We start from the raw sequence: 23,451 nt of genomic DNA, 5'->3' as shown, positions 1-23,451 counted from the left end.
TATTATGAAAAATATGATAGTGTCATGACACCTCACTGTAGCTCAATTCTACTTAATTAGATAAGATCCTATGGTGTTGAGGGTGGTGCATTAGCATGGATAGAGGATTGGCTAACTAATAGAAGACAGAGGGTTGGGATAAGGGGGCATTTTCAGGATGGCAACCTGTAACCAGTGGAGTGCCAAAGGGATCAGTGCTGGGGCCACAATTATTTACTATATGTTAATGACGTGGATGAGGGAAGTGAATGTACTATCGCCAAGTTTGCGGACGACACAAAAATAGGTGGGAAGGCAAGCGGTGAGGATGACACAAAGAGCCTTCAGAGGGACATAGACAGGTTAAGTGAGTAGGCAAAAACTTGGCAGATGGAATATAATGTGAAAAAATGTGAGGTTATGCACTTTGGCGGGAAGAATAGAGGGGCTGAATAATATTGAAACGGAGAAAGACTATAGCACAGAGGGACTTGGGGGTCCTCGTGCATGAATCCCAAAAAGCTAGCATACAAGTTCGGCAGGTAATAGGGAAGGCAAGTGGAATGTTAGTCTTTATTTCAAAGGGAATGGAGTATAAAAATAGGGAAGCCTTGCTAAAACTATACAAAGCACTAGTTAGACCATGCCTAGAATATTATGAACAGTTTTGGTTCCATTATCTAAGGAAAGATATAATGGCATTGGAGGCAGTCCAGAGAAGGTTCGCTAGGTTGATCGTGGGTATGGAGGGATTTTCTTATGAGGAGAGGTTGAGTAGGTTGGGTCTGTACTCATTGGAGTTTAGAAGAATGAGAGGCGGCCTTATTGAAACATATAAGGTAGGATTTTCGGATCGGCAGGCCCGGGAGCGGCTGGGGAACGGACCACCGCCCACGATCGGCCCCCAACCGCGATATCACGCTGGCTGGCCAATTAACAGCCAGCCAGAGTGAAAGGCACGTTGAAAGGCTCAACACAGACTGGATGGGGGTGGGAGGAGGGCGAGCGCTGCGGTCAGTGCAGGCGTGGGGGGAGCGCGGAATGAAAGCTCTCTGAAAGCAGAGTGCTGCCTCAGGGAGCTGAAGAATTTAAATTCAATAAAAGCAGATTTTAAAATCTGGGAAAAATGCCCACACATCAGAATGAGTCATTTAAACATATGGATGCTGAAATTTGTGCCAAACATTTTTATCTTTTTAAAAATTAATCTTGGAAACCTCACCCCACCCTTGGATGAGGTTTTCTGAAAAATGCAAAGGCTGCCTGGCCAATTCGCCCACCCGCCAACCGTAACATTGGATGGGCAGTGAAAAATCCTAGTTAATTGCGCCGTTAATGGGCTTAATAGCCCTCTTAATTGTCAGCAGACGTGCACAAGAGTTGGCAACGCGCCCACTGACCAAAATATCGTGCGAGTGCGTGATGACATCGGGAAGCTCACCCGACATTATCGCGCACTTTTTTACGTTCGAGCAGGTCAGGCACATGCCTGCCTGCTCAGTGAAAAATTCTGCCCATAAGATTCTTAGGGGGCTTGATAGAGTAGATGCTGAGTAGTTATTTCCCCTTGTGGGAGAGTCTTGGACCAGAGGGCATAATCTCAGAGTAAGAGGTCGCCCATTTAAGACAGAGATGAGGAAGAATTTCTCCTTGCAGAGGCTAGTGAATCTGTGGAATTGTTTACCACAGAGGGCTGTGGAGGCTGGGTTGTTAAGTATATTCAAGGCTGAGATAGACAGATTTTTAATCAGTAAGGAAATCAAGGATTATGGGGAAAAGACAGGAAAGTACAGTTGAAGATTATCGTGATCTCATTGAATGGCGGAGTAGACTCAATGGGCCAAATGGCCTACTTCTGCTCCTACGTCTTATGGTCTTATGGTGTGGGCTACTAGGAGTAAAGAGTACAAAGGGATAGCCCTTTTCCTCAAGCAGCCTACTAAGGGATAATTATTTGGGAGATGGAGGAATATGGCAACTTAAAAGCATCATCACAGCTGGTAGGAATGCAAATCTATGTGATGTACAGTTACGATCACAAAATAATTGGACATTTAATTCAGTAGTGGCCCTTAATGATTCATGAAGGCAATGAGGTGAAGGTGCTTGTAGAGTGATGTGGGTGCAGTCAATGCTTTGTAACTGGCTCAGATTTGAGTTCACTTGTGGAGAGAAAGGTGATGTCTTGTCATCTGATTTTGACTGTTGTAAATCCAAAACTGGATTTAATAGGTCAGACCAGTTGAACCTAGACAGAGAGTGTTGGTAGACAGTGACTGTCACTAGGCAGTGGATATAACTCTATTATTGCAAAACTTGAGGAACTTGGAAAACATTTTTTTGCTTTTATATAGATTAAGAGAAAGTTAGACATCTTATGTAGGCTAAACCGGAGATTGTTTTGGTGGCCAATCAACACAAGATATTCCAGCACTGCCCAAGTTACAAACCTAGGACCTCTTGGCCTTGTATTTCTCAGTATCACACCATTGAGTAATTGGAGTAATCCAGAAATAGTCAAATATAGAGTTCAACCATTCACCAATGACATTCATATATTTTGGCCACTACATTTATTGGGAATCTCACTCCATTGTTGCAGTTTGTGTAGCAGAATGCACTTGATAGACCAAATGGTTTTTACTCATTCCAAGCTTTCTATTGTAGTTAAGACTCCAGGGCTCATGGGAATGGGGTTCTTCCACATCAGATGGCATAACTGCTGGACATAGGCAGCGATGGATATAAGGCAGTCAGGTACGGCAGCCCAGTAATTTAAAAGTAGACCTTGCAGTAAAAATATTTCTGAAACAACACTCTCAGGAGAAATAATGGGCAATATATTATTCATAATGACCTATTTGTTCACTCTGAAATGACCCTTTAAAATGAGAGTAAATGTGCAAGATATCAACTGACCCTGATGTATGCACTGCAGTTCAATCATTCGTTATTGGCAGAGTCAAACAACAGCATGTTATTGTCTGCCTGGTCACAGATGGTGCCAAACAAATAAAAGTTCACTAAAATGCAAGACTGCATTGTCAAGCAAATAACAAGCTAGTAGTCAATGCTGAGAACAAGGGGCTGAGAGTTACTGATTAATAGAGCATTATTTTATAATGTACGGCTATCTTGCTCTCTTTGAAAGAAACATAGGAGCATATTTGTATAAAATAATGGGAACTTTTAACATTATTTGTACCACTGTAAACATAGTGTTAAAATTAAGATGAATTTTTATTAAAAATTTTCTGAGAATTTATTAAACTTAATACATGCAGAAAGACTTTAAAAAAATTGTAATAATGCTATGCTCTGTGTAATAGGAATTCAAAGGCAATAATTTGACAGACATCGCTTTAATATATCCTATTATTGTACAAAAGCAGAGCTAGTATTGTGGAATGTACCTTGTTGGGTGCCAATATAGGACTGGTGTTTCCTTCTCTCTCCCCTGACAATGTGAGCTGTAGTGGAATGAGAGTTTAAATCCAGCTGTTTTGCACTCCCAATGGGGAGCTTCTTTCAAGTGCAGCTTTCCTGCTAGGATCACAGGATCTCTGAGTTTACTTAGTTGATCTGCTGCAGCCCACAAGCAGCCACTCTGCACTTGTGAGCTAAGATGGTGAGGATCAACTGATTGGGTACAAGAGAGGAGGCCTAACATTTATGCCTTAACCAACTCTTCCAAAGACAGATAAACTGGTAATTCATCTCATTGCTGCTTATGGCTCCTTCTATGCAAATTTAATGGTGGGACAAAAGACACAAGAAAGACTTACATTTTATATAGTGCCTTTCACAACCTCAGGATGTTCTAAAGCACTTCACAGTCAATTAAGTACTTTTAAAAAAATGTTGAAGTGTTGTCATTGGTGTACTGAAGGAAATGTGGCAGCTAACATGCATGTGAGGGGGCTATAGCCAGCAATGAGATAATGGGCGGGATTTTCCCCACCCACCTGCCGACTGGATCTTCCGGTCCCGCTGCAAGTCAATGGACTTCTGGCTGGAGCGCCGCCTCCCCCGCGGCGGGTCCTGCCCACAACAGGGCCTGAAAATCCCGACCAATGGCTAGATAATCTATTTTTAGCGATAATACAAGACTAGAGTACTGCGGATGCTGGAAATCTGAAGTGAAAACAGAAAATGCTGGAAATTCTCAGCATTAGAGTGGCCAGCAGCAGGGAGCTTGGCAGGTGGAGGAACTTAATTTGGCGTGAGTCCAAAACTCAGTTTCCCAGCGGCGGGATGAACTTTTGCAATTATGTTCTCGGGACTTTAAAGGTGGGTCGAGGTTTGCAATGAACAATGCTGGGAAGTTCTATTGCATGTATTAGTATGTCACGCATGCTCATTAAAAGACCAGCTCGCCAGAATTAAGCACCCCCTCAATATTAAGATCCCGGCCAGTCAGAAATTAGAATGTTTAAATTTTCGACTGCATATAAGTGGTGTGCACCTGGTGAGGTTGACTTCTTCAACGATTTTGAAGTGAGGAGCTGCTGCTTTGGCCTTCTTGGGGTCCACTCAGAAATGTCAGCCTCTTGATTGAGATCGGGTGCTGGTAGGCCAAGCCACACAAAGGCTGGACAGAGGAGGCAGGGCCAGTGGGGAAGGATGGGAGGCTGTCCTGAGAAGGAAGACAGACAGTCCTGGCCTTTTATGGAGGCTATCCTAGGAAGGAAGATAGATTGTCCTGGGTTTGTTGGGAGGGTGTCTTGTGTACCTGCATACCACTGTAATGTAAAAGTGCTCAGCAGAGCAAGGGTTAATGTGCCAAATTGCCTTGGATCCCATGGGCTCTTAACTTCGTTATCAGTCTCCCATGTGGGACCTTATCAAAAGCCTTGCTGAAGTTCAAGTAGACTACATCAAATGCATTGCCCTCATCTACACACCTGGTCACCTCTTTGAAAAATTCAATCAAATTGGTCAGACATGACCTCCCCTTAACAAAACCATGCTGACTGTTCTTGATTAATCCCTGCCTCTCCAAGTGTAGATTAATTCTGTCCCTCAGAATTGCTTCCAATAGTTTCCTCACCACTGAGGTTAGACTGACTGGCCTGTAGTTCCCTGGTTTATCCCTTTCTCCCTTCTTGAATAACAATACCACATTGGCTGTCCTCCAATCCTCTGGCACCTCTCCTGTGGCCAGAGAGGTATTGAAAATTATTGCTAGCGCCCCTGCTATCTCCTCCCTTGTCTCACTCAACAGCCTGGGATAGATTTCATCCGGGCCTGGAGATTTATCTGCTTTTAAGCCTGCCAGACCACTTAGAACCTCCTCCCTTTCTATGATAATTTCTTTAATTATATCACAGTCCTCCTGCCTGATTTCCATACCCATGTCATCCCTCTCACTTGTGAACACAAAAACAAAGTATTCATTTAGAACCCTACCTATGTCTTCTGGCTCCGCACACAAATTACCACTATGGTCCTTAATGAGCCCTACTCTTTCCCTAGTTATCCTCTTACTCTTAATGTACTTGTAAAATAACTTTGGATTTTCCTTTATTTTACCTGCCAATGTTTTTTTATGCTCCCTTTTTGCTCCCCTAATTTCCTTTTTAAGTTCTCCCCTACTCATTCTATAATCCTCTCAGGCTTCTGCTGTTTTGAGCCCTTGGTATCTGCCATAAGCCTCCCTTTTTCTCTTTATCCAACCCTGTATATCCCTTGATGTCAAGGTTTCCCTGAATTTGTTGGTCCCACTCTTTGTCTTTACTGGAATATGTTGACCCTGTACTCTCCCTATTTCCTTCTTGAATGAGTCCCACTGTTCTGACGCAGATTTACCTAAAAGTAGCTGCTCCCAGTCCACTCTGGCTAAATCATATCTGATCTTATTAAAATTGGCTTTCCTCCAATTTAGAACTCTGATTTCTGGCCCATCCTTGTCCTTTTCCATAACAACCTTGAATCTAACGGAGTTATGATCACTATCCGAAAAATGCTCCCCCACTGATACCTCTACCACTTGCCCAGCTTCATTCCCTAAAATTAAGTCCAGGACCACCCCCTCTCTTTAGGACCTTCTACGTACTGGCTTAAAAAGCTCTCCTGGATGCATTTTAAGAATTCCACTCCCTCTAAACCTATCACACTATGACTAACCCAATTAATGTTGGGGAAGTTGAAATCCCCCACTATTACTACCCTATTATTTTTACACTTCTCTGAAATTTGCCTACATATCTGCTCTTCTATTTCTCTCTGACTGTTTGGGGGCCTGTAGTACACTCCCAGCAATGTGATTGCTCCTTTTTTGTTTTCATATGGCTTCATTTGAGGAGTCTTCTAAGATGTCATCCCTCTTTACTGCTGTAATTGATTCCTTGATCAATTTTGCGATACCCCCTCCCCTTTTACGTCCTTCCCTGTCTCGCCTGAAGACGCTATATCCTGGAATATTGAGCTGCCAATCCTGCCCCTCTCTCAACCTTGTCTGTGTGACAGCAATGACATCATGCTTCCATCTGTTAATTTGTGGCCTCAACTCATCTGGCTTATTTGTCAGACTCCTTGCATTAAAATAAATACCATCTAACATTGCCAAGCTCCCTTGTGCCTTAACTGGACTATAATTTCTATGCCTTCCGGACTCACTTGCTCTCTCTTCTAATTTTGGCTGTGCACCTCCCCCTGCTGAACCTCCTCTCAGGATCCCGTTCCCCTGCCAAGTTAGTTTAAACCCTTCCCAACAGCACTAGCAAATCTCCCCACAAAGATGTTGGACCCATTCCAGTTCAGGTGCAACTCGTCCACCTTGTACAGGTCCCATCACCCCCAGAAATGGTCCCAATGCCCCAGAAATCTAAAGCCCTCCCTCCTGCACCATCTCTCCAGCCATCTGGACTAATCTCCTATTTCTATACCCGCTAGCACGTGGCATCGGAAGTAATCCAGAGATTACTATCTTTGAGGTCTTGTTTTTTAATCTGTTTCCTAGCTCCCTAAATTCTGCTTGCAGGACCTCATCCCTCTTTCTACACATGTCATTGGTACCAAAATGTAGCACGACCTCTGTCTGTTTGCCCTCCCCCCTTAGAATGCCCTGCAGCCATTCAGTGACATCCTTAAACCTGGCACCAGGGAGGCAACATACCATCCTGGAGTCACGTCTGTGGCCGCAGAAACGCCTGTCTGTTCCCCTTACTATTGAGTCTCCTACCACTATTGTTCTTCCCCTCTTTTTCCTCCCCCACTGTGCAGCTGAGCCACTCACAGTGCACTCCCCAGAGGAACCATCATTCTCACCGTTTTCCAACACAGAAAAATGGTTCTCGAGCGAGATGCACCCTGGGGATTTCCTGACTACCTGCCTGACACTTTTCTTCTGACTGATGGTCACCCATTCCCTCTCTGTCTGCACTTCCATAAGCTGTGGGGTGACCATGTCTAAAAACGTGCTATCCACAAAACACTCAGCCTCACGGATGCACCTCAGTGTCTCCAGCTGCCGCTCAAGCTCCAAAACTCGGAGCTCAAGTAGCTGCAGCTGGTGGCACTTCCTGCACACGTGGTCGGTCAGAGCTCAAGGAACGTCTAGGACTTCCCACATGTTGCAGGCGGTACATAACACGAGACTGAGCTGCCCTGCCTCTAGTTGAAAACAAAACCCTTACTTTAAGTTAAATACAGTAAAAAAAAAGTTAAATTATTTATGTACTTTAAATAAAAACTAGAAACTTTACCTTAATATGTTTAAAACTAGAGAACAACACTTACCCACTAGTCACCAATCAGCTCTCACATTTGTGCTGACATCACTTTTTGAAGTGACTGCTTCACCGTGATGCTGACTGCAGGACGCTCTTCCCAGACTGCTTCACCGTGATGCTGACTGCAGGACACTCTTCTCCAAGAAGAGTCACGTGGCAATAGATTCAAAGAACAGTCCATTTTTAAAAATTCATTCATGGGATGTGTGCATCACTGGCTCAGCCAGCATTTACTGCCTACCCCTAATTGCCCTTGAGAAGGTGGTGGTAAGCAGCCGCAGGATAGTCTGAAGGGGGAGGGTGAACAGCCAGAGGCTGTGGCTCATATCGGTACCATTAATATAGTTAAAAAGAGGGATGAGGCCCTTTAAGCAGAATATAAGGAGCTAGGAAATAAATTAAAAAACATGACCTCAAAGGTCAAAGGATTACTCTCAGTGCCTTGTGCTAGTGAGATCAGGAATAGGAGAATAGACTGGATGAATGCATGGCAGGAGAGGTGGTGTGGGAGGGAGGATTTAGATCCCTGAGCCATTGGGACCAATTCTGTGGAAGGTGAGACCTGGACGAGCTGGACTGGTTGTTTCCCAGCATGACCGGGACCAAAATCCTTGCAGGGGTGTTCGCTAGTACTGTGGGGGAGGGTTTAAACTAGAGTGGCAGGGGGATGGGAACCTGAGTGGGGAGACACAGAGAAGGAAAAAAAGATAGAAATGAAAGACAAAAAAGTAAAAAGCAAAAGTGGAAGGCAGAGGAAACAGGGGCTAGCAGCAAATAGGGCTATAGTACAAAAAAAAATGTGTGAAAAGACAAGTCTAAAGGCACTGTTTCTGAATGCATGGAGTGTTTGCAATAAGGTAGACAAATTAACAGCACAAATAGATGTAAATGGGTGCGATATGATTACAATTACAGAGACATGGCTGTAGGGTGACCAAGGCTGAGAACTGAATATACAAGGCTATTTGATATATAGGAAGGACAGGCAAAAAGAAAAAGGAGGTGGTGTGGCATTGTTAATTAAGGATAAAATCAGTGCAATAATAAGAGAGGACATTGGGTCAGAAAATCTAGATGTAGAATCAGTCTGGGTGGAGCTAAGAAGCAACAAGGGGCAGAAAAACATTAGTGGGAGTTGTCTATAGGCCTCCAAACAGTAGTGGCAAGGTAGGGGATGGTATTAAACATGAAATTAGAGATGCATGTAACAAGGGTGCTACAGTAATCATGAGTGACTTTAATCTACATTTAGACTGAGCAAACCAAATTAGCAACAATACTGTGGCAGATGAATTCCTGGAATGTGTTTGGGATGGTTTTTTCAGACCAGTACATCAAGGAACCAAGTAGTGAACAGGCTATCCTTGGTTTGGTTTTGCACAATGAGAATGGGTTAATTAATTATCTTGTTGTGCAGGGTCCTTTAGGGAACAGTGACCATAACATGATAGAGTTCTTCCTTAGGTTGGAAAGTGAAGTCGTCCAGTTCGAAACTAGGGCACTAAATCTAAACAAAGGAAACTATGAAGGTATGAGGTGTGAGTTGGCTAAGGTAGATTGGGGAACTTGGTGGATAGGCACTGGCTAATATTTAAGGAACGAACGTATGCATTGCAACAGTTACATATTCCATTCTGGTGCAAAAACACAACAGGAAAAGTGGCCCAACCATGGCTAACAAAAGAAATTAAGGATAGTATTAAATCCAAAGAGGAGTCATATAAAGAAGCTAGAAAAAGTAGCAAGCTTGAGGATTGGGAGCAGTTTAGAATTCAGCAAAAGAGGACCAAGAGATTGATTAAGAGGGAAAAAAATAGAGTATGAGAGTAAACTTGCAAGGACCATAAAAGAGGACTGTAAAAGCTCCTGTAAGTATGTAGGAAGAAAAAGATTGGTGAAGACAAATGTAGGTCCCTTACAGTCCAAAACAGGAGAATTTATAATAAAGAACAAGGAAATGGCAGAGCAATTAAACAACTACTTTAGTCCTGTCTTCACAGAGGAAGATACAAATAATTTCCCAGAAATACTAGGGAATCGAGGGTCTAGTGAGAAGGAGGAATTGAAGGAAATCAGTGTTACTCAAAAAACAGTGCTTGAGAAATTAATGGGACTGAAAGCTGATAAATCCCCAGGGCCTGATAATCTACACCCCAGGGTACTAAAGGAGGTGGCCATGGAAATAATAGATGCGTTGGTTGTTATCTTCCGAAATTCTGTAGATTCTGGAACAGCCTGGCGCATTGGAGGGTGGCAAATGTAACCCCACTATTTAAAAAGGGAAGGAGGGAAAAAACAGGGAATTGCAGACTGGTTAGCCTAATGTAAGGAAAATGATGGAGTCTATTATAAAGGATGTGATAACAGGACACTTAGAAAATATCAATGAGATTAGACAAAGTCGACATGGATTTATGAAAGGGAAATCATGTTTGACAAACCTACTGGAGCTGTTTGAGGACGTAATTAGCAAAATATATAAGGGAGAACCAGTGGATGTGGTGTATTTGGATTTTCAGAAAGCTTTTGATAAAGTCCCACATAAGAGGTTACTGTACACAATTAAAGCACATGGGATTGGGGCTAATATAATAGGATGGACTGAGAATTGGTTAGCAAACAGAGCAGGAATAAATGGGTCTTTTTCAGAGTGGTAGGCGGTGACTAGTGTGGTATCGCAGGGATCAGTACTTGGGCTCCAGCTGTTCACAATATATATCAATGATTTGGAGAGGGAACCAAATGTAATGAGGTGAGTTACTCATTGCAGGATTCCTAGCCTCTGACCTGTTGTTGTAGCTATAGTATTTATGTGGCTAGTCCAGTTCAGTTTTTGATCAATGGCAACCCCCAGGATGTTGATAGTGGGGGATTCAGTGATGGTAATGCCATTGAATGTCAAGGGGTGATGGTTAGATTCTCTCCTGTTGGGGATGGTCACTGGCTGGCACTTGTGTGATGCGAATGTTACTTGCCACTTGACAGCCCAAGCCTGGATATTGTCCAGATCTTGCTGCATTTGGACATGGACTGCTTCAGTATCTGAGGAATCGTGAATGGTGCTGAATATTGTGCAATCATCGGCGAGCATCCCCACTTCTGGCCTTATGATGGAAGGAAGGTCATTGATGAAGCAGCTGAAGATGGTTGGGCTGAGGACCCTGGGGCCATGAGGAACTCCTATAGTGATGTCCTGGAACTGAGATGACTGACTCCAACCAGTGGAGAGTCTTCCAAGTATGGCTCCAACCAGTGGAGAGTCTTCCTCCTGATTCCCATTGATTTCAGGTTTGCTGGGGCTCCTTGATGCCACACTCGATCAGTGCTGCTATGATGTCAAGGGCAGTTACTCTCACCTCACCTCTTGAGTTCAGCTCTTTTGTCCATGTTTGAACCAAAGCTGTAATGAGGTCAGAAGCTGTGTGACCCTCGTGGAACCCAAACTGAGTGTCAGTGAGCAGCTTATTGCAAAGCAAGTGCCACTTGATAGCACTGTTGATGACCCGTTCCATCACTTTACTGATGATGGAGAGTAGACTGATGGGGTGGTAATTGGCCGGGTTGGATTTGTCCTGCTTTTTGTGCACAGGACATACCTGGGCAATTTTGCACATTTCCAGGTAGATGCCAGTGTTGTAGCTGTACTGGAACAGCTTGGCTAGGGGCACGGCAAGTTCTGGAGCACAGGTCATCCTTTTCATGGAGGCAGGCAAGTGCTCGCATGCCACAGCCACAACGGCAGACAGAACATGGATGGACTCTTCCAGCCTTCGGTCCAGTCTGCAGACGTCCTCTGGCATCTCTGCCTGATATTCCCCATCTCCATCAATGTCTCTTATGGCCGACTCCAGAGGCTTGTCAGCTGCACGGGATTGAGCAGGGGCCTGATCTCTGGCAGTGCTCCGAGTGTCAGCAACCTCGGCTGTCACTTCCTCCTCCAGCTGTGGACCCATGTTAGTGATGTGCTCACCAGATTGCGACCCCGAACCTACTCTCGAACATGCATCCACCGAGGCGAATGTATCTGCGCTGGTGGAGGGTGCGAGTGAACGCCATGACGGTGCATCTTCTGAGGCCTCTGAGGCATCATCCTCAGAGCTGGGGTTGGGACTGGTTCTGTGGCTGTTCTCCCTTGTGGGCTTCGGCCTTTTCTTGCTTGTACCTGGAATAGAGAAAAGAATGATTTAGTGGATGCCTAAGTAGGCTCCCTTATTAAAGCAATGACTCGCTCAGTCATCACACCTGACAACTGAAGACAGGAGGCATCCTCACTGACTTCCTGGGAAAGTCCTATCTTGTCCTCAGCGCAGACATGGTCCTGCTCCTCCCTGGCTGGTTCAGCAGCCTCCTTCTCAAATGGGGTGAGGTTTCGAATATTGAGCATGCCGCCGCTGGTCTTGGCTCACTGCCTCCTATTGTGGGTGTTTGTGTCCTGCTAACAGACAGAAGGATTGATTGTCATCCCAATGGGTGCGTAAGTAGTTTAGGAGCATGCATGTCTATGCCAGCTCCTGAGCCCTCTCCAGTAAGTGATTAACAAGCAGGATGTCCTGCAACTGATAGAACAGTAAGAGCATGAAGTGACTGGCACACATTCAGTGCACATGACCCACCTGCTGCTGAGCCCTGCAGCCAAACTCCTGTTTGATATAATCTGTGGAGAGAGAAACAGAGTTAACGTTTCGAGTCTGTATGACCCTTCTTCAGAGCTCCTCTAGCCCGCTGAAGAAGGTTCATATAGACTCGAAACGTTAACTCTGTTTCTCTCTCCATAGATGCTGTTAGACCTGCTGAGTTTTTCCAGCATTTTCTGTTTTTGTTTCAGATTTTCAGCATCCGCAGTATTTTGCTTTTATCTTGTTTGGCATCCCTGTGCACGCACACACTTACGCTGCCCGACGCCCTTAAGAGTGTGTCCCTTAGCAGTGAGTAGGTGGTGCCACTTATCCTGGTGGAGTGCAGCAGACTGTTCATCCTCTTCCTGCACTGCTGGGCAGTTCGACTGTGGACCCCACTGACGCTAACCTCTGCCCAGGTCAGATGAGAGGGCCTCCTGCTGCCATCCCTGAGAAACAGCACCTCCCACCTTTCCTGGACGGCTGGAGGAGGGTTTTACTAAACCATGGAGCCACGCGTTGTCTGCTCTGCGACATTCTGGTTGATACATAATCCAGAGCTCCTGGCCTGCAGTGAGGGAATGGCTGTCCGGATGCCCTTTAAGTATGGCATCAGGATCTTGGACCCCATGAGGCAATGGCAGGAATGGTGACTGCCTGCCCACTCTGCCATAAGATTTGGCAGGCTCCTCGCAGATGTATGCGCAATGAGCTGAACAGCACGAGATCGTGTGTGGCCTGCCATCCCACCCAACAACGGGAATCACTCCCTCTTCTGTGCCCGCCACCGAACTTAAACTCCAGAATGGAAGATTCCGTCCATTTTTTTGGAAGCTCAGCTTGGGGGTCAAACAATTGGTAACAAACAGTCTAATTCAGCCTGAGGCTATGGTCAGGGGGAGGATGGAATTGGTGGCAAATATAGGGTCATTTTGTTGGTGGCCAAAGGTAATGGCTTTAATGACAATGTTTAACTGGAGGACATGGAAGCTAAGCTATGACCGGAGACACCACAGTAGAGGGGTTGAGTGTTGGTGGAAGGGTTGAAACATAGATGTCAACAATTGTACACGTAGAAGAGAAAATGAAGAAGAGAAAGTGACCGAGAAAGGTTACCTGTCTCGTTGGAATTGAGTCAAGGGTGCAGGAGGTGAATCTCATGGCTGACATGAGCTTGGAAAGAGCATGAGGAGTGATGATGGAGAAGATAGAGAGAGAGAGAAAGAGAGAGAGAAAGAGAGAGAGAGAGAGAGAGAGAGAGAGAGACAGGTTTGAGGGCTTGGTAGAGGGAAGGCTGAAAGGAAGTTTGGCTTTTTGGAGAAGCAGCAGAGGCAGCGCAATGAAGGGTCTTGACCCCAAAGAGAAAGAAGTCCATGAGCTCTTTGCATAATGTTGGAGGAGAAGATGGAGGGAACAAGAGAGAGGAGTTTAAGGAAATATTTGGTTCTGGAATAAAGGATCTGATGGCCTTTGCTTTCTAGGATGATGCTGGAGTAGTGGGTGCTTTAGTAGAGTTATGCTAATGCTGCCGATACCTCTTGATGTGGCCCAGCCAAATCAAATAATGGAAAGTTAAACCAGGTGTGCACCAGGTACTGTGAAGTATTGGACTTGAGGAAGAGAAGATGGTCAATGGCTGGGATGGAAGAGAGTTATTGGGGACAAGGACATAAACAATTGAGGAGAGGGAGTGGTTGAAGGATATAGTATGTGTGGATGGTGAGGAATACAGAGAAGAGAGAGGTCCATATCAATGATCAAGGCCATGGGAGTGGAGAAGCCACAAGAGATGGCAAGATTGAAAATGGATAGGAGAGTTTACATGGAGGGAGGATTTTAAGGATGACAGGAGAGCAATGAAGAGATGGCAAAGGGAGCTGAGGTGGAATAAAAGGAGGAGAAGATGGTTTGGGTAGAGGAAGAGATTAAAGTATGATTTAATGTTTGGGCCATATCTTTATTCAGGGTTTTTTTTGGGAAGGTTGTATTCAGGTGAGGAGGCTTCACTAGGGGGAAAGGTGTTGCCATCCTGTCGGAGAACAAAATACATATACAGGATAACAAAGGGTTAAGTGGTTAAACGATAGTGGAATACTACAGCGAAGTGTCCTTGCACCAGTACGTCAAGTAATAGACAAACCTGCGCTATCAGCTATTGTGGAGGAATGAAAACAAGTATAATGAACAAACTACCAAGTGCCCTTGAAACCAAGCTAGTATGTCTGTTGTCAGCATATGAGACAGGGCCTAGTCACGCTATCTGTTGTCTGTCCAGATGACTAATCGCCAGATGGGCTACTCAAGGTTTTTGCGTAAGAAAGAAATGCATGCCAAAGATAAGATTTCGATGTTATTAATTACTAAGGGTCAAGCAACTTTGCAAATCGCATGATCTCTATTACGTACGCTTTTGCTATAACTATGTGTGTACTCTAATGCTTCTCAGAGTGCCGGCTAGCTCCATTGTATGCTGCTGGGCTCTCCATGATATCATGATTCAATAAAGACTTCCAAGACAAACCTCCTGGGTCCGAGTGTTCACTCCGTCTTCCGCGACACATCTGCAGGTAAAGTCAACATTCAGGATGTCAATTCCATCATCCACGATATGGTTGTGGATGGAAAGGGTCTTGCATACGAGTAAATGAAGGTGATTCAGAAGGGAGGTGGGGTGATGTGGAGGGGGTGAGCAAGATGGGATGGAAGTTGCTAAAGTTTGCCCAATGCATTGGGTTGCTGCTGTTAAAAAGGTGATAGGTGTCTTTTTGGGCAGCCTGGAAAATGCAAAAAGAGGATAGAGCTCACAACTGGATAGGACAGGATCTCAATAGGAACAGAAAAAATTGATCTTTTGAATTCTTGGAAAGTTGATCCATGAAGGAATGAGTTAATATGAATCCCATCTGAAATCTCAGTGTGCTTAAAGAAAACTATGATTTATATTTTTTGTGTGCCTGTTACTTTTGGATTATTTTTGGCTAAACAATACGTACTAATGACATAACAGAGGAAATAGCTTATAAGGCTTATTTATCAGAGAATTAATTATTATCAATCACATCATTCCATATCTTGCCAATTTAACTCCCTTGGATTGTCTGTATCAACATCTTAGCTCAGGTAGTTTGCTCCAATTACTTTAGCAATTTGATACTTTTAAAAAATTCAATAAAGGGACAGAAAAGAACTTAATCAGAATAGTTTATAATTTGATATTCCTCCCTACCCCCCACAATTCCATTCGCAGCGGGGGTACAGTTCCATGGAGGCCGGTAGTCCTCTGGTACCTCAAGTAACTGTTAGTGAGACAATAATTATTAGCAGGTTATTTCATTATGGAAGGCACGTCTCTCAGCTCATCCAACACCCAGACTTGCACATGTTCCAGCAGGATCACTGGATAATAATCAGAACCCTAGCTGATTGTTCTTCTCTCTAGCTCTGAGTCACTGAGGTGGATTTAGCATCCGAAATTCTAGTTTGACTCAGATTAGCTAATACAGCAAAGATCAGGAATCAAACCCAAGTCCTTCGAGCTCATATGACATGGGGGAGATTGTGTCATAGTGGTAATGTCACTGGACTAGTAATCCAGAGGCCCAGGCTATTGCCCTGGGGTCATGGGTTCAAATACTACCATAATAGTTGGTAGAATTTAAGTGCAATTAACAAATCTGGAAAATAAAATAGCCTCAGTAATGATGAACATGCAACTATCATTGATTGTTGTAAGAATGCATCTGGCTCACTGATGTCCTACATGTGACTCCAAACCCACAGTAATGTGCTTGACTCTTAATTGCCCTCTGAAATGGCCTAGCAAGCCATTCAGTTTAAGGGCAATTAAGGATGGGAAATAAATGTTGGCCCTGCCAGTGACACCCACCCACATCCCATAAAAGAATTAAGAAAAAACAAGGCAGTGTACCAATTCCAACCAGTACTTGCGATGGCATCAGGGGAGATTAGAATTTGTTTTTGTAAATGATGCTGAGACCTCCTCTTTGAACAGATTCATGATCGAAGTCAACCATTTTCTCTTCAAAGCTTTGTACACCTTTCCTGTTTGCTTCTTTATTTCAGTGATTTTCCTGCACACCCATTCCTCCTCTTGCTAATGATATTCATGGCACTAACTGCTTTTAGCACAGCAATTTACCTTTTATTAGAACTAGGGGACATAATTTAAAAGTAATGGGTCTCCAATTTAAGACGGAGACGAGAAAAAATGTTTTTTTCAGATGTTCGTGAGTCTTTAGAACTCCCTTCCCCGAAGAGTGGTGGAGGTGGGGTCATTGAATATTTTTAAGGCAGAGGTAGATAGATTCTTGACTAACAAGGGAGTCAAAAGTTATCGGGGGTAGGCAGAATGCAGAATTGAGGCCACAATCAGATCAGCCATGATCTTATTGAATAACAGAGCAGGCTTGAGGGACCAAATGGCCTACTCCTGCTCCTAATTTGTATTTAGAAATCCATGTTTATACCCTTTTGTATAATTTAATGCATAAAACTCTTCAAGACAAATATGGGTTGGGGATGAAAAATAAATATATTTTACAATGTGAAATATGCTGATTAATTTCAAAATGAGAAACTTAATATTTCAAACCTTCAGGAAAATGGAAGGACGCATGTATCACTGCATCTTCTGAGCTTTGATTATATCGTTACAATAGCCTCAATATTCCCTTTTGGGCAGATGTAGTAATGTTTGCTGCACAGCATGTAAGATTTACAGCTGCTGAACCAAAATGAATACAGGATAATATTTTCCAGCTTCCACCCTCCTAAAAGCCACAATTCACATTATTCATGTTGCAAATATGTTTGCTTTACTTTGAATTAAAGCAGTTTATCAATTCATATCTGTCCATGTCTCACCAAGTGTTTGCTTCGTTTGCTCTCAGGGATACAAAAGACAGAAATGTCCAGTTCAGATGATTATTCAGGAATGATGGAAGCAGATACAGGACAGTTTGAGTCAACTCCTATAAAAACAAGATGCTCAGATTCCTTGCAGAAGTGACTAATGCCACTGGACCTGAGAAGGATTCTCAGCAGACTCAAATTTCTAGCAGTATGATAGACAGCTTTGCTTGATCATGGTCAAACCTATATGGCAATAGATAATTCGTCTTGAACAGCCTTGCAGCAATTCCACTGGGGCCATTGCGATAAGGGTTAGAGACTCCTTGGCTCCAGCAAAGCCATGGTGTAATTTATCTTATTAATACTGAGTTTAGTATTACTGAATAATATTCAATTGGTTACATCATTATTTTTGTATCAAGAAGGTGTATGTAAGGTTCTTTAAGCCACTGTAATCTGTTACATTGTCTGTTGCCAATACCTCTTTGAGCTATTTTTGATTAAGGCATACACACAAAACACTGTGTTAACTATCGGAGAACATTAACAGTTCCAAAAGATAAAATCCGCTCTCATGGATCTAGAAATGGTGAGAAGTTGATGATTAGGAGAATTGGTCAATGTTGCATAGAACTACTTGAATACTTGCCTATGTGAGTGAGTGGAAGTTTATTGCAAGACCCCTGAATGGCACAGAGTAAAAAGGAAAAAAAAAACTGGTCAGATCACAGAGATGGGTGAGCAAAAATACAATAATTGCAATAACTGTGTGATGCAGAGTTAAGGAACCTGAACATGAGACGGTGAGAAAAATTTATAAAAAGGAAGCTGTATTTACATTATGGAATAGGTGGCAGCCTCAGGACTGAGCAGGTTGCAGCATTAGTGGCCATGCTGCACTAAAGTTAAAAACAAAAGAAGTGAAATAAAAATCGGCTGGCAGTGTCAAAAGTTTAAGAAGAGAAACTGCAGAGTAAAGAAGAAACTGCAGAAAATAAGGAAGTTACGCAAAAGAAAAAAAACAAAGAGCAGGCAGTGCAGAGGCAAAAAAGAGCAGCTGCTTTAAGTTAAAAAAGTGCCCCAATCAGACCACGAGCTAGCCAAAATTCCAACAAAGTGGACCTGCAGGAAAAAATGGAAAGAATCACAGAGAAAAACAATAGTCCTACCTTGAACATTTAGAAGTTCAAAAACAAAAGCTGCCACGATCGCCGGAGAGCCTGCCAAAACCCAAAATAGCATGGGAAACTCACAGCACAGGAAGCCGATAGCTGCAGACAGTCTGAGTTAAAAAAAAATGGTTACTGCATTGACAGCTCTTAAAGCAGTAAGGACATTAAAAGCAGTAAAAGGAAAAACCAGCCTTGGATGGAAAATCCATGACGCGTTTGTGCTATGGAAAGGCTAAACCAGACCCAAGAGTGGGAATCTTGGAGAAGACAATTTTAGTGTACTTGAGAATTCCAAAAATTAATATGGAATCAGAAATTTTTATTCATCTTTGCTTTATTTGCTGGTGAAGTACCCCACAGTCAACCTATAAATCAATACTAAACAACATTTGGTGAGATATTAAAAAACTTTGACAGATATTTTAAGCTCCAAGTTGTAGAGGAGGAGGTCTAACACACCCCCAATAAAGCACTAGGACAACAAGAGACCCCAGAAAGAGGGCAACTCCCAATAAAGTGCAAAGGGCAAAAAGAGACCATGGAAACAGGGCGACTTCCAACAAAATGCCAAAGACAAGAAGAGACTGCACAGATGGGGCAACTCTCAACAAAACACCAAAAGGAACAAGAGACCCCAGAGAGAGGGCAACTCCCAATAAAGCACCAAGGGCAACAAAAGACCCCAGAGAGAGGGCAACAAAAGACCCCCGAGGAAAGGCAACAAAAGATCCCAGAGAGAGGGTGACAGACAGCCCCAGAGAAAGGGAGCCAAAAAACCCCAGAGTGAGGGAGACAGATAGCAGTGCAGAGTAAGCAGACGACTATGAATGAAGGAAAGCTATTTGTGGTAACTCAGAAGAAGCAAAACGTGCAAAAAGTAAATGAAGTTGCCTATAGGAAAATGTTCGCATCAGAGCTGAGCTGAAAGATTTGAAGCACAAGATTCAAGCTGAGTATATATCTTTAAAAATGTAAGATAAACTGAAGTCTTTAATGGACCAAACTGCTTGAGTTTGAACAGACAATTATTAGAGATAATGTTTGGGAGGAGACAATGACCCTCAATTCCGCAGTTGGTAAATTAAAGCTGGAGTTGAGAGAACTCAACCAGATATACAGCCAGGCAAAACAGCAGGCAGGAAAGGCATGTAAATAATTGCAACACTGAAAGCCTCCTTGAAGAATCAATATGTAACCATGGAAAAGCATGAGGAGCTAAAAAGGATGTTGAATATTACTTCAGAAAAAACTGTGTTGGAATTATCAGTAGTATTGAAACAATGCACTGAAGCCCAGAATGAGTTAGCAAGAGGTCAACGAGAAAATAAACAGTTGAAAGAACAACTGATTGCCCTTCAAGATCAAATGCAAACAGAATGCATAACCATTCAGCAACATGAAGAAATGAAAAATTTCTTAAACAACAGAATGGAAGCACAACAGAAAAAACACGAGGAGACTCTGCTGAATTATAGGAAAACTTAAGCTGAAGCAAGGGAGCTTTGCAAAGAAAAGAAAAATCTGTTGAAAGACTTCAAATTTTACAAGAATCCCTCAGGGCAAAGTTTATTCCTCTGGAAATTTATGAAGAGAAGGAAAATGAATTTAATGTCAACCTGAACAAACCAAAGAACCAGTTGGCAGAAAAGACTCAGTAATGCTCTATATTCCAGGAGGAAGCTGAAAGCCACAAGAAACAGAAGAAGCAGTTTAATAGCAAAGAGGAGGCATTGAAAAGAAAAGCTGCAGAACGTCTCAAGCTGTGAGAGGGTAATGAAGCCATGAGTAGCACGATTACAGGACTGAAACAAATTCAGATTCGCCAGAGACAGAAGTGACCAACAGTGAAACCAACATGAAGGACAAGGACAAAGTACTGCTGCAGACAGAGGAAGAAAAGACAGAAACAAGATCAGAAATTGTACATCAGACACTGAAGTGGAAGGTACTAGATGAAGAAATAGCACTGCTTGTCTCATACCAAGAACAATTGAGCTGAATGAAAGGATTCATAAGCTTGCAAGATGGTTTGAATATAAAACAAATTGTGAAACAAGTGGAAATTAAGGTTCCATTTGAGAAACATATACATTCAGCAAGAACATGGTGGACATCATGGAAAAAAAATTCGAGTCCACTCTAGGAATGAACGGAGTGCACATCTGTCCATACAGATGGACAAACTCACAGTGTCCGCAAAAAGCAGACAAGTCGTTAACAAAGAGAAATGCAACTCGAAGGAGCATAAAGAGCAAATCAAATGGAGATAGCCAAGTACCAGAAACACAGAAACACATCCCTCTAATGTGATAGATGTGACAGACCGAGATGTGGAAGAACTGTTAAGCCTCAAGACCGTCTGAATTTATAAAGTCAGACATTTGAGCTAAGGGGAAAAGGGATATCAAGTAAATATTTTATTGTAATACTCCATTGGAAGGGAGGAAAGTTTTCTTTAGAGAAGAAAGGAGGATGTTGTATGATGTTGTATGTGCCTGCATGCCATTGTAATGTAAAGGTGCTCAGTAGAGCAAGGATTAACGTGGGACTGGAGAATAGCATCGCCCATGGTATGATGTATAAAGTCACATGGTAATAGACTCTGAGAGAACAGTCTAGCGAGAACCCTCTGGAACCAGCCTGCATGAAGGTAGCAGCACCATGCACGACAGTAACCTGGGATCTGCAAATGATTAAAGATTAACAATAAACTGTTCATGTTTAAATATACAACTCTGCAAGATCTCATCATTGAGACATCTAAAGAACTCACATTAAAGCACAAATGCCACCATGAAGCACCTTGGGATGTTTTACTGTGTTAAAGGGGCTACAATAGTGCCAGTTGTTGTTGTTATAGATTGGGAGTGTTCTAACTGTACATAAATTCACGTTCCCTGCGTTGTGTGCAAGGTGACAATTGTTAAATCATTTGAGTTGGCCCTGGTAGGCCAAAGTAAAATGTGATGATAATTTCAATCAAGAGTATGGACAGATGTTTCATTATAAGCAATTAATATTTCCCGAGCAGCATGTTGTTCTCTTGTGAGTCTTTGTGTGCAACGACATATTTAGTTCCTCTGAGTTACTGAATAACACGAAGGATGCAAATGAAGCAAGTAGGAGAGATTGGAGAGAATAGGGATAAAATAGAAAGAGGAGGGAGGGACGTATGGATAAGAAAGGCCGAGGGAGATTATTATTTTGCATAGTTCCTTTCATACATAGTAAACGTATTTATAATTTTTTAATGGCTTTTTAATTTATCGTTTTTTAAACGTGAGATGAATTCAATCTTAGACTTCATTTTAATTCTTTGACTGTAATGTGTTATATACCAGTTTAACTTAAGCGATTTAAGAAAAAATGTCCTCTGCTCCGATAACGCTGAATGCCCAACTCAAGGTACCTTAGTGCTGAAACTCAAAAGCACATTTTTTAAAATTAAAAATAAAGTAATTGTGAAATAAAAGTTGAAAATATTCTGTGATGAACATTCTGTGCACGGGCGACACTTCTCTGTTTATAAACAGGGCAAACTATGATTTTAAAAATCCTTACTGACCCCTTTTCATTCCTTTCAAGTTATAAAATAAACTGAGGTAGATCAAAACTAAGCATGAAAATAGAATGCAATATGTCAGGCCGTGCTGTGCTCAGTTAATATTGCTGATCGCAATGTCACATCATTTGCCTGACCTGGCATAAACAAACATGCAAATGAACCAAAGGAGTGCAGAGAAATCTGCTGTAGTTAGATCTCCAGCAGACTCTTTGGGTATGTTTGAAAAGAAAGGAAAATGAAGAACATTCTGGAGAGGTCTCTCACTGATAAATATGGGATATGAATTAATAGTTAAAGTGATTTTTCCCAGGTTTAAATATGTAACAGGTTGCCTGTTGCAATGCAGGCCATCCTTCAACACTCCTTATTTTTGCTTAGGAAGAGAAACTTAAACTTATATTTATTGTGAAAGGCATGTAATATATGTCATGGCTAACAAATATAACAAATCCCAGATATAACCTGGGTTGCCCACCAAATACTCCTGATCTATCAGATAGGCTTACAAATACTGTGCTGACAGTGGGGGTTGGTTAGTTCAGTTGGCTAGATGTCTACAGTGTGATGCAGAACAATGCCAACAGTGTGGGTTTAATCCCTGTACTGGCTGTGGTAGTTCAGGGAGACCTGCCTCCTTGCCTTGCCCCATGCTTGATGTGGAGTGGTGCCCCTCAGGCAATAGATCTGTGTTTCTGAGTATGTGTTGCTCGTGGGGAATCTCACTTTCCAGTCACTCATACCAGGAAAGTGCAGGCAGTGTCCCTACAATATTCAGTATTTGGTATTCATAACTGGCACGTGTGGTTGCCATCAGCAACAACTATTTGGAAAAGTAGTCAGTGTAGTTCAACCTAAACAGTGAATTGCTCATTACTAGAAAGAAGCATTATACACTGCACCTAGTTAATTCAATAATAAAATTAAATATACAGTACTTAAGTTTCATCGATATGTTAAATTGTTTTCTCTATATAACCCATACAAAAATTGTTTCAAGATTTTAGGCCTCAAAACTGAAAATTTCTGATGAGTATTTGCATAAATTCCTGTCTTGGCCCTTACCACAATTCTATCTCACTGCAATGACCTGGAAATATGATAGATCGAGTGAACCCAGGAAATTGCCAATAGCTTCTTGTGTTTATCTCAACCTAAAGAGGCCCCAAAGCACAGGACTGTTAATGAAGACAACTTCACAGGCGCATTATAGCATCTGGAGTGGAGGCAGCTGGGAAAATGTTCACACAACAGATACCCAGGAACTGCTAACTGAGGGAAACAATATGCCCCTAACCCTGTATATGATTAATTACCAGGTCAAACATTTGGTCTGCTTTGTTGCAAACAGTCTCACCCCATTCTCAGCTAGTGTTCTCAAGAGGAAAGACAATTTCCATATTGACCCTATTTCAAAATCAATCACGTTTCCCTGTATTTAATTAAAACTATATACGAAAAAGCCTCGCTCCATTGCAACTTCATTGCAATATTTAAACCAGATGGATTTTGATAAA

General features: G+C 42.6%; 1 long non-coding RNA gene across 1 annotated transcript; it reads right to left on the bottom strand.

Annotated features, from left to right (window-relative positions):
* Positions 1 to 15,359: 15,359 nt before the first annotated feature.
* Positions 15,360 to 18,417, bottom strand: LOC144681394 (uncharacterized). Its single transcript, XR_013576778.1, has 3 exons — positions 18,370 to 18,417; positions 16,941 to 17,069; positions 15,360 to 15,624 (listed from the first exon to the last, which is right to left on the bottom strand). It is a non-coding gene; the product is annotated as an uncharacterized LOC144681394 (long non-coding RNA).
* Positions 18,418 to 23,451: the final 5,034 nt, after the last annotated feature.

This window comes from Cetorhinus maximus, chromosome 6, assembly GCF_964194155.1.
Source record: "Cetorhinus maximus chromosome 6, sCetMax3.hap1.1, whole genome shotgun sequence".
NCBI classification, from domain to species: domain Eukaryota; kingdom Metazoa; phylum Chordata; class Chondrichthyes; order Lamniformes; family Cetorhinidae; genus Cetorhinus; species Cetorhinus maximus.
This window is presented reverse-complemented; position numbering and strand designations above follow the sequence as displayed.